The sequence below is a fragment of the Macrotis lagotis genome, chromosome 5 (assembly GCF_037893015.1).
Source record: "Macrotis lagotis isolate mMagLag1 chromosome 5, bilby.v1.9.chrom.fasta, whole genome shotgun sequence".
In the NCBI taxonomy this organism is placed as follows: domain Eukaryota; kingdom Metazoa; phylum Chordata; class Mammalia; order Peramelemorphia; family Peramelidae; genus Macrotis; species Macrotis lagotis.
The window spans coordinates 161,764,751-161,782,065 of NC_133662.1; the positions used below are offsets into that span (position 1 = coordinate 161,764,751).

Below are 17,315 nucleotides of genomic sequence, written 5' to 3' on the forward strand. Positions count from 1 at the left end.
CATATTTATAAATATCCTTTGTCTCCAAGTAGGTTGTGAATTCAATGAGAGATAAGATCCATTTTAGGGTATTTTTGTCCTTCCCTATCATTTTGTCCTTCTCTAACTAACTACCATTACAGCTTCAGAGCACCTAAAATGGTGTTTTATGTTGTCAAAATGCTCCTTAATCATACTGTAAATCTGTCTCCAATGGAAGAAATGTGTATTTTGTATACTTTTCTAATTTGTTTTTTCCTTTTTTCTTGTGGTGTGCAAAGAGTAGGAATATTAAAAGAAAACTCTTAAAACATAATATAAGAAATTAGCAAAATTTGGTTTTGATTAGGATTAGAAAATCTTAAAAATACTATTTATAGTACTATTCAGAGTGATTGATAGATGGCAACCTAGTATGAATATATTACTAAAGATTGGTTTTCTGCTGATAAATGTATTTTAATAAGATAAGTATGCTAATTTTGTGACAAAATAGGACAAATCAAAATTTAAGACAACTCTCTGAAGGTCTGATCTTGTTTATATAAACACATACACACATATATATTCATTCAGTCAGTCTAGGAAGACTTTATCTTTTCTCATTTTAATTTTTGCCACATCTCTAACATATTGGAAATGAATAAATTTCATTTTTATCTTAATATTCATATTTGTATTTTATTTTTATGATATTTTATTATGTTTTAAATTATATTTTAAACCCAATATACTCAGTGTATGATATACAGTAAGTTTTCAATAAACAACCACTTGTTACTATAAAACATCTGGATGATGGAAGTTTTACTTTTCAACCAGGTGTTTGCTGCTATTTATTACAACCATTACAGACTGACAGATAAATATATAGCCTACTATTCCCATGATCCACCTAAAAACTTTTAGTAAAAATTCCTTTCATTTGTCTCCTTAAAAATATCTCTTAATCATAGTGTATTATTTAGTAGTAATTTGTTCCCCTCTCTTCTCTGCTTAGCATTTATTACTGAAGAAACATAACACTCAATTCAATACAATTCATCAAACATTTATAGTACATGCTTTAAAGTTTTCAAGCTTTATATATACTATCTCATTTGATCCTCATGACAGTCCTTTAATAAGGATGGTGCTAGAATTATGATCTTCATTTTACTATTGAGGAAACTGAGGTCAGAAAGGCTAAGTGATTTGCATGGGAATCCTGTAACTAGTCATTAAATATAAAAAGTAAGACCTGCCTCCAGCATTCTATCCAATCATCCAATCAATAAATATTTAATACTCACTTGATAATGTGCCATGCACTATGCTGGAAATACAAAACAAAAATGACATTCCCAGTCCTCAAGGAATGTGCATTCTTTAAATATAACACTTCTTCCCTAACTGTACCTATTGTATATTTAAGGCACTGTACTCGTCCCTGAGAAAGATATAAAGTTTAGATGAGATTGAATACCAACCATTATGGAGTTTCTAGTATAGTTGAAGGATATTTTATATGAAATATATTTTATATCAAATATATATTTATATATCTAGTGAAGATAAAGGATGTAGTATAAAGGATATTTTATATAAAATATATATTATAAATAATATCTATTATAAGTATAGGTATGTAGTATAAAATAATGCATGCTGATTGCATAAGAGATATGTAAGCAAATTGCTATGTGAGGCCAAAAGGGGGGAAGTAGGACATTTTGTCATGTGAAGAGGTGGAGGGACTATGCATTTAAACCCCTAAGGAGAGAGTGAAAAAGTTTTGAAACAGCTGCCACAAAGAAGGAAATACAGAGACCTTGAGAGTAGTGTGGGAGGACAGCATCCTACAGAAAGCTCCATCAAACCCCAACCCCCATTTTACAAAACTTTTCAGCAATGATGCTTCATCTCTTTCTCTCCTCCTTTTGTCCTTTATTTTAGAGAGTGAGGCATATTTATGCCTCTCCAAAGCTAAGGCATCTTATTTCATTTCCACAGATTAATTTGCAAATGAAAAAGCAGAGTCCAGGAAAGAGGAAGTAATGTATAGAGGCATATAATAACTTGATATCAATACTTTTTTTCAGTATAAAAATAGGTTCAATTTTTTTTTCTGTTTTGCAAAGAAAAGTTCCAATACTACTCCTAATAATTTTCGATTTGAGTCTATGAATGTGCCTTGCTTCCCTCCTTAAATTCTCTCAGCCCTTTTCTCTTAACTCTGATTGGTCATAGAGCCAAGAAAAACAAACAAAAGAAAACAAACAAAAATCAACCTTGGTACAGGACAAAGTTACTATTTAGTATTAGTGGCACCTGAAACAACATTGTCACATCCAGGAAAGAGATTATCTTCACTCTCTCTTACTTTCATAAATGTTCTTTTCTCTCTGTGATTGTACTCAAGACTATAGAAATAAACTTTGGATTCATTCTTAGCAGCCCCTGGAATCCTGAGACTTCAGATATGTATGAGCTTGTTTTGCCATCTGTAGGAAATGGGGGGGGGGGGCTGACAGGTGCAGGGATGGTAGTAGAAAGGGAAATTATTCTCCTCCTTGCCGAGAGAAGGGAGAGAAAATATTGATGCATTCTAGGCAAAGAAAAAACTAAGGTAAATATTCTTTTAATTACCATTATGACCCAGATTTTTATATAAAAAGTGATTATTGCTCATAATAAAGCAGAGGCAAAACTAGGAATTTATTTTTTTAACCAGGGATAAAAAAGTATTATTTAGAGTTGAGGAGATGGTCAGATGCCAAAAAAAGAGTCAAATCAGACCTAACTACCTTCACAGAGATTGAAGAGGGAAGAGGAAGCTGGTGACAAGGTGTGAAGAAATAGGAGAGTAGTGGGGGAAGGGTAGTTGATCCATGAGGAAGTGAAAGCTTACATGTCAAGGCAGCTATAGAGATAGTGTAAAGGTTTAATTAATCAGATAAAATACATTTTTCCTATATTATTTGTAAACTAGAACTCAGCTATTTGCTGGTAAAAGTTGATTTGACTGCATCTGTCATCTTTTAGCATTGGATTCATGTTCTCCCAACTTATGTAAAAATTTTACATTTTATTTCTCTAAAATGGGAAGTCAAGACTATATAATCCCCATGTCCCTTTCAATTTTAAATCCTGTGACTTTATATAAACACACATCTATGCATACATGCGTGTATATAGATACATACTCTCACATATTTGTCTCTATGCATATAAATATATGCATATCTATATATATATGGGTGCATATATACACAGAAGAACAGCTTGTCAACTGCCTACCAGCTATTAAAAGCTCCTGTTCCAGATTGAACTACCAATCTGATGGTGCCATTGGTTGCTTTTGACATGTGCTAGCAAAATCTGATAAGGTCATGCTCTTTTCTTCAGTAAGCGGCAGAGCATCCCATCAGCCTCGCCCAATTCCTGATGATTGGAGCACACTTGCTACGTCCCCAGTGTCATCTTATGTTTCATTCAAGAGAGCTATTCTGTCTCAGATTGCATTTAACAAACCTTAAGCAAAAATAAAAAGGAATGAAGTAGTCAGTTCTCATTCTGTACCTCTATTGTAGGCTATTTACTTGTCTGGGGCGGTAGGAATAATGGATAATTTTTGTTAAATTAACAGAGACATTCATGGATACCTTTGCCCAGAAGGTTGTATTTTATATGCTAGGTATTTGTCCCCTGAAAGAAGATAAGACAGTTATTGCATTTTCAAATGCACATTAAAACATACATATTCATTTATTTTTTAAAAATTACATTGATAATATTTTTTGTCTTGCTACTATTACAGTGGAAAACATGGAATTTACAACAGAACAACACATCTTGTTATTATAAAGTAATGCTATCCTTCATTGTTCCATGATTATAGCTTCTTCATATTTTAAGAAATTTGCAATCATGCAAAATGTATTGAATTTGATAGACTCTCACCATAAAAGAGCTGAATACTTCATAACAACCAGCAAAAGGGCTGCATTTTTTTTGTTTGGCGGATTAACTGCTGATTTTGTTTCCTGCCAGACCTCTTGCTATAACAGAAGTCATAAATCTTAATATCATGTTCTTCCTTTTTAGGGATTTTGAGCATCTTGCTTGCCAGGGTTGTACCAGGCCAGGACCTGGCATAGGACAGATCATACTGGGTATGTTCCAGTCTCTCATCATAAAGAACAATAAGATTGAAACAGGCAAAATAATGACAACATGCTGAAAGGGATTAGTTGACCAACATATGTTTTAGGGATATTGGTAAGACTGGTCCTGCCAGTTTAGTTTTGTTAATAATGATGGGAAGGCAGGAATACTTGTCTGAATATAAGGCTTGGGTCATTTTGAATGCCAGCAGGGGAAGCATGTTCCTTCTTCCTGGCTTTCTGCCTTCTCAAGTCACTGTCCAATTGACAGTCAGAGCTGTAGTGTGTCAGTGGTATGTCAAAATGAACTCCTTCTGCAGCTCCAGAAATACCTCAGGGATTGTGGTTCTTTGCTTTCATTCGCAAAGCTCTTATGGAATAAAATGAGTGCTTTTGAAACTTCATTTTATTTTCATTCCATTGATATTGTTTAACAAAGCTAGGCTTTTAGTTAAATTTAGTTAAACCCATGTAAACACACACATATACAAAATTATATATTAAAAAATACATACATACATATATGTATATGTACCAAATATCTTTTTTTGAGAGTTTTTTTTTTGCTAGGCAAATGGGGTTAAGTGGCTTGTCCAAGGTCACACAGCTAGGTAAATTATTAAGTGTCAGAGGCCAGATTTGAACTCAGGTACTCCTGACTCCAGGGCTGGTGCTCTATCCACTGTGCCACCTAGCTGCCCCCTATGGAATATCTTAAAGTTTGGCTCTCCAGATGCAGTTATTAAAAACTAATAAATTTGATATTCTTAATGCTTTTCACATTTCTGATTCAAGTTTCTTTTCCTTTGGGATTTTTAAAAACCAATTCCTCATAGAGGTAAAGTTCGATTATAATTGATTTAATTATATGACTCATATAGTTATAAATAGTCAATTATACTTAATTTGGGTACTGCTACAGATTTATCTCACTTTTTTATGCTTTATTTGTTCCTAAAAAGGAGTAGCATGAAATTAGAGTTGCAGATACTTTGGAGGAAGCTCCCCTTGTATTACAACTGAGGAACCTGCAGTCTCTGTTTTGTGTGGAAAGGCCAAAACCTGTCAACCTTCATTTCCCTAATGAAAAGTGATGAAAGACTGAGAATGAAATGAGACTCTCTAAAGCAAATAATATTCCCTTGAATTCTCTGATTTATAAATACAGACTTTTTTATAGAACAGGTATGTTTTAAACAGAATGAACAAATCATTTGCAGATTTGTAAAAATTTTCCCAAATACATTTGTTTTATTCTGAATTAAAAAAAATAAAACAAACATTTCCATAACATAGTAGAGTAGAAAAAAATAATTGAATCTGAAATTGAAAGCTTATTATGTACAACTTGCTATTCCTTTTAAGTGTGGAATGAAGTTATCAGGTAACATTTGGCCTACTTTTTCTACTCCCTGCCCTAGAAATAACTACTATTAGACACAAAAATGTATGTGTGTGTGTGTGTGTGTGTGTGTGTGTGTGTGTGTGTATACACCTATATGTCTATATCTATACAGAGATCTACATATATATTTATCAGTTATTTCTATGGATGCAGGTAGATCTTCCTTCATAGATCCTGTGTAGTTAATTTGAGTATTTATAATAGTCATAATGTAACTTTAAAAGGACTTAGACTAGCATTTGCCTATTATAATAATTCTGGGGGGGGGCAGCTAGGTGACATAGTGGATAAAGCACCGGCCCTGGAGTCAGGACTACCTGGGTTCAAATTGGGTCTCAGATACTTAATAATTACCTAGCTGTGTGGACGTGGGCAAGCCACTTAAAACCGTTTTCCTTGCAAAAAAATAATTCTGGGAAAAAATGTCTGCTAAATGGATTAATAGGACAAACATGATTATTTCCAATAATAAGTAAGGAATCATTTCGATTTACATTCTATACTCTGATCAGTTTGTTAAGCAGGCATGAATTTAGAATGACTATTGATGAAGTCTTCCTCCCACCTGATTTGCAGAATGAGTGAAACACATTTTCAGATAGTGTCAATGTGAATATTTATTTATATTATATGATTTAAGAAGGCTTCCTTTTGAGGGGCAGCAGCAATAATTTAATTAGAAATCACAGAGATGTGGGCACAATGGATCCTGAAGTCAGGTGAACCAGAATTCAAATCTGTCCTCAGATACTATTTCTGTGACGCTGGGCAAGACACAAAAAAGAAAAGGAAAAATAAAAGGGAAATGAAAAAAATACACAGGAAAAATAGATCAGAAGGGAAAACAAAAATGCTAATTTTGTTCTTATTTTATAAATTTAATTGACTCCAAAAACTATGATCCTGTATAATTTTTTTTGTCCTTGCTTGCATGATGGAATGTTTGTTTGTTAATGTGTTCATTCTAATGAATTTTTAAAGAAGCAACTGTATCTATTTGTTATATAATTATAGGTAAACTAAAGCCAGCAACCCTTAATCTGTTTACAGATGACCTAATTACACAATATTCTTACCAAATGTTTTCTGAGCCAAAATCTGTTCATAAAATTCTTAAAAATGGAATCAATTCTATATAATCTGCATATTATGTATAACATAATTTCAGACATGTTAGAAAGCTGGCTAAACAGAAGAAAAAATAATCTTCCCCACAAGCTTGAAATTCCATATATATGTGCATACATATATATATATATATATATATATATATATATATATATATATATATATATATATATATATATATATATATATATATTCTCTTGTGAATCAGGCAGGAAAAATGGAGTAGCCCTACTTAAAATTCACCACTAATCTTTAGGCAGTCCTCTTCCATTAGCACATTATCCAATATTAATTTATGCTAATTAATAAATGACGTATCAATAGCTAACATTTGTTCAATGATTTAAAATTTGCAGAATTCTCTTTGTTCAATATCCTATTTGATCCTCAAAATAACCTTATGAGGTAGGTCCTATTCTTATCCCCATTTTACAGATGAGGAAATTGAGTTGGTTCAGGTACAAGCTCATTCTGTCTTTTTTTCAATTGGGTTAAATAAGCTTTTTTTTTCTCCATAGATACTTTGTTACCCAGAGTACTTTCAAGTGAGCTGTAATCACTTAGATGTGAGACAAATTCCATTGTTTCTAGGGAAGTCCCTGAATAAAACCAAAACAAAACATAAAGATTATGATTACTGAGGACTACAGGGCGAAAACCATTTACCACAATTCCCAGGTCCACTTTGATGCAGAGAAGAGTTTATTTCACAATTTTACCTAAGATTTAATTCTTTTCAAAAGAGAGGTAAGAGGGAAAATTGGAAATTAGTATGGCAGAAGCTAGGATTAGACCAACATCTCACCCTATACCAAGAAAAGATCAAAATGGGTACAAGATTAAGACATAAAAACAATATTATAAACAAACTAGGAGAACAAGGAATAGTTTACCTGTCAGATCTATGGAAAGGGAAGCAGTTTATGACCAAGGAAAGAGATGGAGAACATCATCAAAAACAAGCTTGTTAATTAAAAAGCTTTTGCACAAACAAAATTACTGTAACCAAGATCAAAAGAAATGTAGTGAATTGAGAAACAATTTTTACAATTAGTGTTTCTGACAAAGGGTTGATTTCTAATATATAGAGACAATTGAATCAAATTTATCAAAAAAAAAAGCCATTCCCCAATTGTCAAATGGTTAAAGGATATGCAAAGGCAATTTGCAGGTAAGGAAATCAAAGCTATCCTTAGTCATATAAAAATTGCTCTAAATCATTACTGATTAGAGAAATGAAAATTAAAAGCATCTCTGAGGTATCACCTTATTATACCTCTCAGATTGGTCAGTATAACCAGAAAGGACAATGATCAATGTTGGAAGAGATATGGGAAATCTGGGACACTAATACATTTTTGGTGGAGCTGTGAACTGATCCAACCTTTCTTGAGAGCAATTTGGAATTATGCCCAAAGGGCAATAAAAATGTACACACCCTTGATCCAACAATAGCACTATTGGGTCTATACCCTGAATAGTTCATGAAAAAGGGTAAAAGCATCACTTGTAGAAAAATATTCATAGCAGCCCTTTTCAGGGTGGCAAAGAGCTGGAAATCGAGTGAATGTCCATTAATTGGGGAATGGCTGAAGAAATTGTGGTACTATTGTTCAATTAGAAACCAGGAGGGATGGGAATTTAGAGAAGCCTGGTAAGATTTGCATGAGTTGATGCTAAGCGAGATGAGCAGAACCAGTAGAACATTATTTACCTTAACAGCACCATGGGGGTGATGATCAACCCTAATGGACTTGCTCATTCTGTCAATTCAATAATCAGGGACAATTTTAGGGCAGCTACAATGGAGAATACTATCTGTATCCAGAAAAAGAACTGTGGAATTTAAACAAAGACAAAATATTAATACCTTCATTTTTTATAAAGGGTCTTATGTATGTCATAATTTTTCTTTCTCTAATAATTTAGTTTTTTCCTCAAGGATATGTTTTTTCTTTCCACATTCAATTTCAATCAATGCATAGCATGGAAACAATGTAAAGATTATCAGATTGACTTCTGTGGGGGGGGGGGGAGAGGAGGGGAGGAAAGGGGGTGGAGGAAAAAGTGTAAAATTAAAAACCTTACCAAAAATGATAGGTAGAAACTACTATTTTATATAATTGGAAATAAAATAAAATATTTATATAATAAATAAATAAAAACAGAATACAAAGATACAAAAAAAGTTAAAAAGAGGTAAGAGAAGATAGCAAAGAGGGGTAGAACTCAAATGTCATTATATTTGAATGCTAAATAAATACATTTTAAAGCATTAAACAAATGTTAGCTATGATGTCATTTTTTAAGTAGGATAAACTAATCATGGGTAACAAGCTAATGGAAGAAGTAAACCCAAAGGTTTATGGTGAATTTTAATTTAATTCTATGTGCTTCTTCTGCTCTGCATTGAATTTTTGTTATCTGACTCACAAGAGACTATATTTATATATTGGGAAATTCAAACTTGTGAAGAAGATTATTTTTTCTTTTGTCTAGTTTCCTTATCTATAAAAGCAAATGCCTAGTAAATGGAGTGCTGAGTTTGGATTCAGGAACACCCGAGTTCAAATCTAGCCTTAGAAACAAGCTGAGTGACCCTGGACAAGTCACTTATCTTCTGTTTCCCTTAATCCATTGCAGAAGGAAATGATAAACCACTACAGAACCTTTGCCAAGAAAATCTCATGGAAAGTACCATTCTCAGGGTCACAAAGAATGGTTCATGAACAATTGAACAGCAACAAAATGTACCTGATTATCTCAAAAGGCCCTTCAACTTTAAAATGATATAATCTGTGATTTTTAATATTTTCATAGTGAGACATTCTACATCACACTTCTCCACTATTATTCTTCATTAATGCAGTTTTACTTTATCAAATTTCATGAAAGTGAAGTCAAAGGGAGCATATGGATGGTACATTTTATAATTTTTATTTGTATTTCTAGTTTAACACATGGCAACATGGAAGAACTGGTTGATGGAAGATGGAAGTTGCTAGTGCTTTAGTAAAATAAAAATTTACAATGTATACAGTTCTGTGCTTTTATGCTAAAGGGCTTTCAGCAGAATTGATATAGTAGATCATTTCACTCACCATTAAAGTATAACTGTCTCTAGGGTGAGATGTATCAAATCCATAAGTAAATGCTTATGAAATTGAATACAGAATCTTGCAAATTCTGTTCTTCCCTACAGAATGTTATTTGACTTTAAAATTCAATTTGGAAAAAAAGAAGCACTACTGTAAGCTCCAAAGACAATCCTTTTTCCTTGACTGCATTACTTTAACAGAATCCTTGCCCACCCAAATGCTAATTTAGGTGTTATTCACAGCACTTTGCAAACAATACTCTGGCATTTCTGTGGTGCAGATGTGTTCCCTTCCTTCTATCCATTATATTTTAGTTTATGGAACATACATTTGAAGCACAAAATAGAAATGAAATGAAATTTAGGAATTATCCTAAGAAGATAATTTGATTGATAAACTAATAATAATAATACTAATATCAAATGCATATTTATAGAACATTTCATTCAACTAAACCCAGTTAAAAATTACTAAATGTCTTCTGTATAGAGATCACATTAGGAGAGAAAAAATGTGTAGAAAAGATAGGATCCTCACCTTCCATGGAACTTATCAGTGAGTCGGATTATTAATAATAATAGATTTCATACACACATGTGTGTATACATAGCTATAAATAGAAACACTTGCCATATGTGTATCTGTATGTGTATTTGTATATTTACTAAAAACGGCAATGGCAAATGACTCTAGTTTCTTTGCCAAGAAAACCCCAAATTGGCCATGAAGAGTCAGATATGACTGAATGTACTGAACTATAACAACAATACATATATGTATATAGACATATTTATACACATATATGCATACACACATGTTATACATATATGTATATACAGATCTGTAACTATCTATCAAGGAGTAGCCAGGTAGTACAGTGGTTAGAGCACTAGCCTTGGACAGGAGTTCAAATCTGATCTCAGACACGTGACAACTAGTTGGAGACCCTGGACAAGTCACTTCACCTTGATTGCCTCACATTCAGGGTCATCTCAATTAGTCCTGATTTATTTCTGGCCATTGGATCCAGATGGTTCTGGAGAAGAAAGTGAGGTACAGCCTACCCTTCACTCAAATCCAATTCATGTGCTTGTCATGGTATCACTTGTCTGATGTCATGGTCTTCTTTGAGGACAATGGACAAACATTATCTATCATCTAATCTATCTACCTATCATCTATTTCTCTCTCTCTTTCTCTATCCATCCATACATTCATCCATCCATCTAATAGTGATAGAACCTATCTTCTAAGATTGTTAAAAGATCAAATGAGAAAATAATTGGCACTTAGCCCTTAGCACTGTGTGTGGAACATAAAGGTGCATTTATATATGTATGTATTTATGCACACATGCATGCATATACATAAATGCATATCATATGGTATCTGGTATATACTGTGTATGTGTGTTTGCATATGAATGTGTGAGTGTGTTTTATATACACATATGTATCTGTGTATATATCTATATAAATACATATACCTCTCACTCTAATCTAAGCCCTGTGCTAAGAGCCCATTTGATCTTCACAGCAGCCTTACAAAGTAGGTACTTATCATTATCTCCTTTTTACCAATAAGAAAACTGAGGGAAACAGGTTAAGTGACTTGTCCAAGGGAATATGATGAACATGTGATTTCACTAGGAAAGAGAACTCCTATGTGAAGAAATTCTACCAATGCTGTTCAATACTTTCTCTATAATGTCTAGTTTTAGATAATGACCCAGAAACAGTGAAAAGTTAAGAACTTACCCAGGGTCCCTTATGTGTCCCAGATGGGCCTAGAATCTAGGTGTTTGGGTTTTGAAGGTTTTTATGTAATATACTATATTAAATAGCTTATCGTGAAAAATACATTAAAATGATTACAATGCATTAAATGATTAAAATAATGCAGGATAATGGCTAATATATTTACAAGACTCTTGCTTGCCTCACCACAACCTTGTGAGGTGTTGGGGAAGGGAATAAACATTTATATAGTGTCTTCTTGTGCAAGACATTATAATAAATGTTTTCTAAATATGATCTTACTTGATCCTCATAACAACCTTATTATCTCCATTTTATAGATGAAGAATCTGACGGTCAGAAAGCAAAATTAACTTGCTCTGAACCACAGACCTGGTGTCACTTCCAGTGTTTGAACCTAGTCTTTTAACCAAGTAAGCCCAGTGCTCTTTGTTCTATATTGAAGAATCTCACAAACAAATAAATACATATGAACATATGAATAGATATATAATTGCATTCTGCTTTCTTACATATACTTTTTAGCCAAATTGAAGCCCTGTAGCTATGCTATCTGATAGTTACCTGTAGTCCATCACTCCTTGGTCTCTAACAACACCTAACACTAAGACAAATTATTCACATATCTAAATCACAATTGACTGGTCAGGTTCAAGTTAAATAAAAGACAAAAATATTTAAAAGAAAATTAAATTAGATTTAGAATGTTCATTGTAAAGTGAACAATTTAAGGTCCCTAATTTTCTCTAGTGTCCTCATTTTAGGAATTAAAAATAAAAAATTTTAATATGTTTTCTTAGCAAAATTCTCTGAGACACTGCAGAAGAATGAATCTAGGATTTAAAACCAGATATGAGATCCAGTCACCATTTGGTCCTGGTCTTTATGGCAGGTAGTGTATTATCAAATCATAAGATTTCAAATTGGATAGATCCTTAGTGAATCTAAATTATGTCTCTAAGTTTATGATTAACTTAGGCCAAAAGATGAAAAAAAAAACTGTCACTTACCATCCTGTGTGATCTTGAGTGAATAAATATATCTGTCCACTTCAGAAAAGTCTAAAATAATCAAATAAAATAACAGGAACAATATGTCAGACCATGTACAACAAAATAAGTGTTGAATCTCTAAGGATTTCCCTAGGTAGTTTACTTACTTTCTTCCATCATGCTTCCTAATTGCTAAAGAATCTCTAAAATTCCTCTTAGAATGCTTTCAGAACCAAAAATTAGCCTTCCCTGTCAAATCCTCTTCGGACTCGAGATCAAACATTAACTTCTCCATTTGGCATTTAAAGCTAACTTCCAATCGGACTCCAACCTGCTGATTCTTTTCTCAATTGTGTCTGACTCTTAATGACCCCCATTTGAAGTTTTATAAAAAAGATACTCAAGTGACCAACTAGATGATACAATGTATAGAACACGACCAGGGGTCAGGAGGACCTTAGTTCAAATTTTACTTTAGACACTTAGCTGTGTGACTTTGGCAAGTCACTTAACCCCATAGTCTTGCAAAAACCAAAAAAAGAAAAAAAAAGAAAAAAACACTCAAGTGATTTTCTCCTTCAGCTCCTTTTAAAGATGAGGAAACTTGAGACAAACAAGGTTAAATGACTTGCCCAAATCACACAGGGAATAAGCTAGCCAAATTGTGAGGTCAGCTTTGAATTCACAAGGACAACACTTCCTGAATCTACTAAACCTCTTAACTGTACTTCAAGGCTTTACTCATCCTGTAATTCAGATAAAGAGGTTTATTCCTTTTTTGTTGTTGTTGTAAATAACCGTATATCTTCCATCTTTTAAGAGGCTATTTGCTATAACAAGAATGCTTTGCCTTCTCAATTCTTCTTAGAATCCAATTGCTTGAATCCCCAAACTCAACTCTAAGTCATGATCCTTTACAGTAGGTCATTCCTGATCTCTCCTCATCTAAGTTATTGATACTTTTTATAAATGCATAGATTCAGAGGTTAAAGAAAACTTAGAGATGATAAAATTCTATTCAACCATTTTAAAGATGAATAAAGTGAAGCCTAGGGAATTAGGAACTGACTTCAGGTCATGGTATGGATGCAAATTGGAAAACTGATGGTATATTTTGTTTTTATTTTTCTTAATATCTATTTCTTCTCTCCTCTGTAGAATATAAATTCATTGAGCCCAGAGATGCTTTTTATTTTACTGATTGGTTTATTTTATGTATTTGTATCCCTAGTACTCAGTGCAGTTACTGGAATATATTATTGCTTAAAAAAACACGTTGCAGTTCTTCAACCTGTTCTTCTAGCCTCTTTACTCTCTCTGGCTCTGAATTACACTTGGTAGTTTCCAGGAGTCAAAATTACCCCTAATGGATAAAGGTTTGCTACCACTGAAGCACTGTTCTCCATTACAAAAAAAAAAAAGAATTGTTTTGAGCTAAATGTATTATGCAACAGAAAGAGTACTGACTTTGAAAAAAATTTCTTTATTTTTATAAATATAAGGCTGCTAAAAAATTCTCAGTACCTGAAAGCCGTGCTGGATATATCTCTCTGTAGTCTTTTCCTAAAATTCTCTAACTAGTAAAATGCTAACATATGTTTTTGTGTATAGAGTTCTAATGTATCAAAACCCTTAGAATTGTGACTATTTCCACTCTACATGACCCTACATTCATTGTTATATTTACATTTACAAATGTCTTGTTCAATCCTTAGAGAAGAGAGCTATTTACCATCATATACATAATTTTATCCTGTTCTTTTTCTTTCATTGTATTTTCTATTTTTTTCTACCTTTGAAGTCATCATTTAGCAATTACATCAGAAAAGAAATTGTCCACTGTAATTGTGAGTCTTGAATAGACTGGCTCAACAATAGAAAGGTCAGCCTGAGACAGTCATGGTAATTATAGTGCAACCCCATTATAATAGTGCTCATCATTACAATGATTTGGATAAATTGCCAATCACATTATAATGGCATAGAGTAAAAGTCTTTTAGTCTGATAACTTATTAAGGAAGGCCTGTTAGTTATAGTATATGGAATATATATACTTATTTTACATTTTTATATGACATGATAATTATCTAATGAAAATTACATTTATATGCCCTTTGTAAAGCTTACACAAAATTCCTATGGGGCTAATCATTGTAAAGCATTATATCCATTTTATAGACTAGTAAACTAAGATTCAAAGACATTAAATGACATATACTCTAGATATGGAAAACCTGAGTTCAAATCTGATCTCAGACATTTTGAGTTTTGTGACCCTGGGCAAGTCACTCAATCCTTTTTAGAACAGTTCCTTATCTGTAAAATGAGCTGAAGAAGGAAATGGAAAACCACAGCAGTATCACTGCCAAGATAACCCCAAATGGGGTCATGCAGAGTCAGACAAGACTGAAAGGACTGAATAACAACATCTTTATGTAGCAAGAAAGTACCAAGGTCTAGATTCAAATGAGGAACCCCGCCCTCAATTCCAGTTTTCTTATCATCACAAACTGTACTTTATAAAGAATAGTGTGAATTGTAGTTAGATACACTGCTGCGGACTAATCATTTTAACCTGGCATCTAACTCCAATCTTGTAGCTACGATTCTCATGTCTAAGACAGTCTCCTGTAAACTAGAGGTATTTAATAAATGCATGATGACTATACCAAATAATAGACTGAATTATATCAAATTATCTAAGCCCAAATGGTTCTTATTTAAAACAAATATGTATATATATATGTATATATATATATATATATATATACATATATATATATATATATGTATATATATACATATATATATATATCACAAATTTCTAGTCCTAGGAATTGTATTAGACAAATCTTTTAAGTATCACCCAAAACTTCAGAAAAATCACTCTGTTAAGGGGAAAAAACTGTCAGCACTTACAAAAGCTTCATTTGGTTTTCAATCAATTGAAGGACTTTGTAGAGGATGGTACTTGTTAAATTGATCTCAATTAAAATCAGTCTGAGTGTAAGATGTCTCTCCTTACAATGGTTAAATTGTGCACAGAAGAGGAATCTTGGTATTACCCCATGATGGCATCAGCACCTGTCTGAGCCAAACTGGCACCTCTCATTGTTTTGTTTTGTGTTGTTAATTTTCACCTCAGCCTTTTCTTTCAAGCCATCTTTGACCTATTTGGCATCTCTAACAAACCCTTTTCAATGCTTCTAGGTACTTCTCCCTCTCTGCATTGTAATGGAAATGTGGTGAAGAATCTAGGATGCTGGTGTCCAATCTTTCACCTCTGATAGCTTGGGAGGCATGCTGCAGGGCTGTCAGGGTAATGACAAGGCTAGTGCAGCAGGATAATTGGGTACTTGGAGAAGATTCATAAGGCAATATGCTACCATGGTGTGCCCTGGGGCAGAGGTAAAGGTGTCAGTTTTGGAGATAGGGTGCCAAAAAAAAGATAGAAACTTCTTGATAAATAATAATCTAGTTAAAGAAAGAAATGGTACCCTTTTTTGTGCAAATTGAGACTTTTTTCTTTGCAATTTATGGAACAATATTTTTAAAAGAAAGTTATACTTTATGTGTGACAACCCAAACTGTTTAGCAGAACTCATTGAAGGAAATATGGAATCTTTCACATTTATCATTGGCCTTTAATACAACAAAGTTTGTTGTCAAAGCAAACTTTAATCTTGTCATCTGACAGCTCATTATTAAGAAACAACCAGAACTGACTTTATTACTATAGATTAGAATTGGTTCATCTGCAAATTAAAGTTCTTTGTTCACTTGTGACAGGTTGCTTATGAGGCATCTGTCATGGAGTGCTAAATGGGCTAGCATTTTAAAAGTGTAATGTGATAACAATTAACCTATAATTTCTTCTCTCGATCACTACCCTTTTCAATTTTATTAGATAAACTTATCATGAAAGAGGATGGAAAGGGAATCATTCATGTGATTTTCTTATGAAGTGATAGGCGGTATTCTTCTTGTGACTGGCACAATCTACCATATACTTATTGTAATGTATTTTCCCCAATGAAGATGATGTCTTTATGGAGTGTGATAGTTTGGAGTGATCAAAGTCACTTTAAAAATTTATTGATGCCTTTTCCTTAACCAATATATTCCTTCCTCTCTCTCACCCTGTGAGTCTTTCCTGGTAAAAGAGTTGAAAATAAAACTATAATCCAGTGAAAATCAATATATTTGGTATCTGACAACATATCTAACTATCTCTCACATCTTTAACGGCATTATGGGGGATTATGGTACATTTCTAAAGGACAGATTTTTTAATAAAGTACTAGTGGTAGAAAACATGTTCAACCATCATATTCCACAGGCATTCAAAAAATTCATTTAATAAACATTGATTAAATACCGACTATATTAAAAAAACACTTTGCTAAGCTTTAAACAGTCCCTGCCCTTCAAGAAGTTATATTGTATGTGGGTGTGTTGGAATAACATATACATAACATATACATAAAAGTGCACAACATTTGTACAAAGTAATTTCTGAACCAACTATGAGATTGTATATCTGGATGGACAGATTGGGGCATGGAGAATTTGACACATCCTGAATAAATATGAAGTTTAATAAACATGAAGTGAATCAAATGGAATGTGATGTGGTCATACTGTAGTGTGATCATGGTTGTGAAATCTAGAACATTTCCTTTTCTCACTGTTTATGGTGACATTTCAATCTCACATTGTGTCAGATTATAAGTATTTGTATTTGATAAATTGGAAAACCATGGGAAAGTGATCATACCAGGATTTGTAGATAGAAGTCCCCCAAATGGAG

General features: G+C 33.0%; 1 protein-coding gene and 1 long non-coding RNA gene across 2 annotated transcripts in view; one reads left to right on the forward strand and one right to left on the reverse strand.

The window, feature by feature from the left end:
• Window positions 1–17,315, forward strand: part of SAMD5 (sterile alpha motif domain containing 5) — a 480,886-nt gene that overhangs the window by 159,492 nt on the left and 304,079 nt on the right. The gene's annotated exons all lie outside the window — the stretch shown is intronic.
• Window positions 6,138–12,791, reverse strand: LOC141489957 (uncharacterized). Its single transcript, XR_012469031.1, has 4 exons — window positions 12,672–12,791; window positions 12,523–12,573; window positions 8,372–8,493; window positions 6,138–6,293 (listed from the first exon to the last, which is right to left on the reverse strand). It is a non-coding gene; the product is annotated as an uncharacterized LOC141489957 (long non-coding RNA).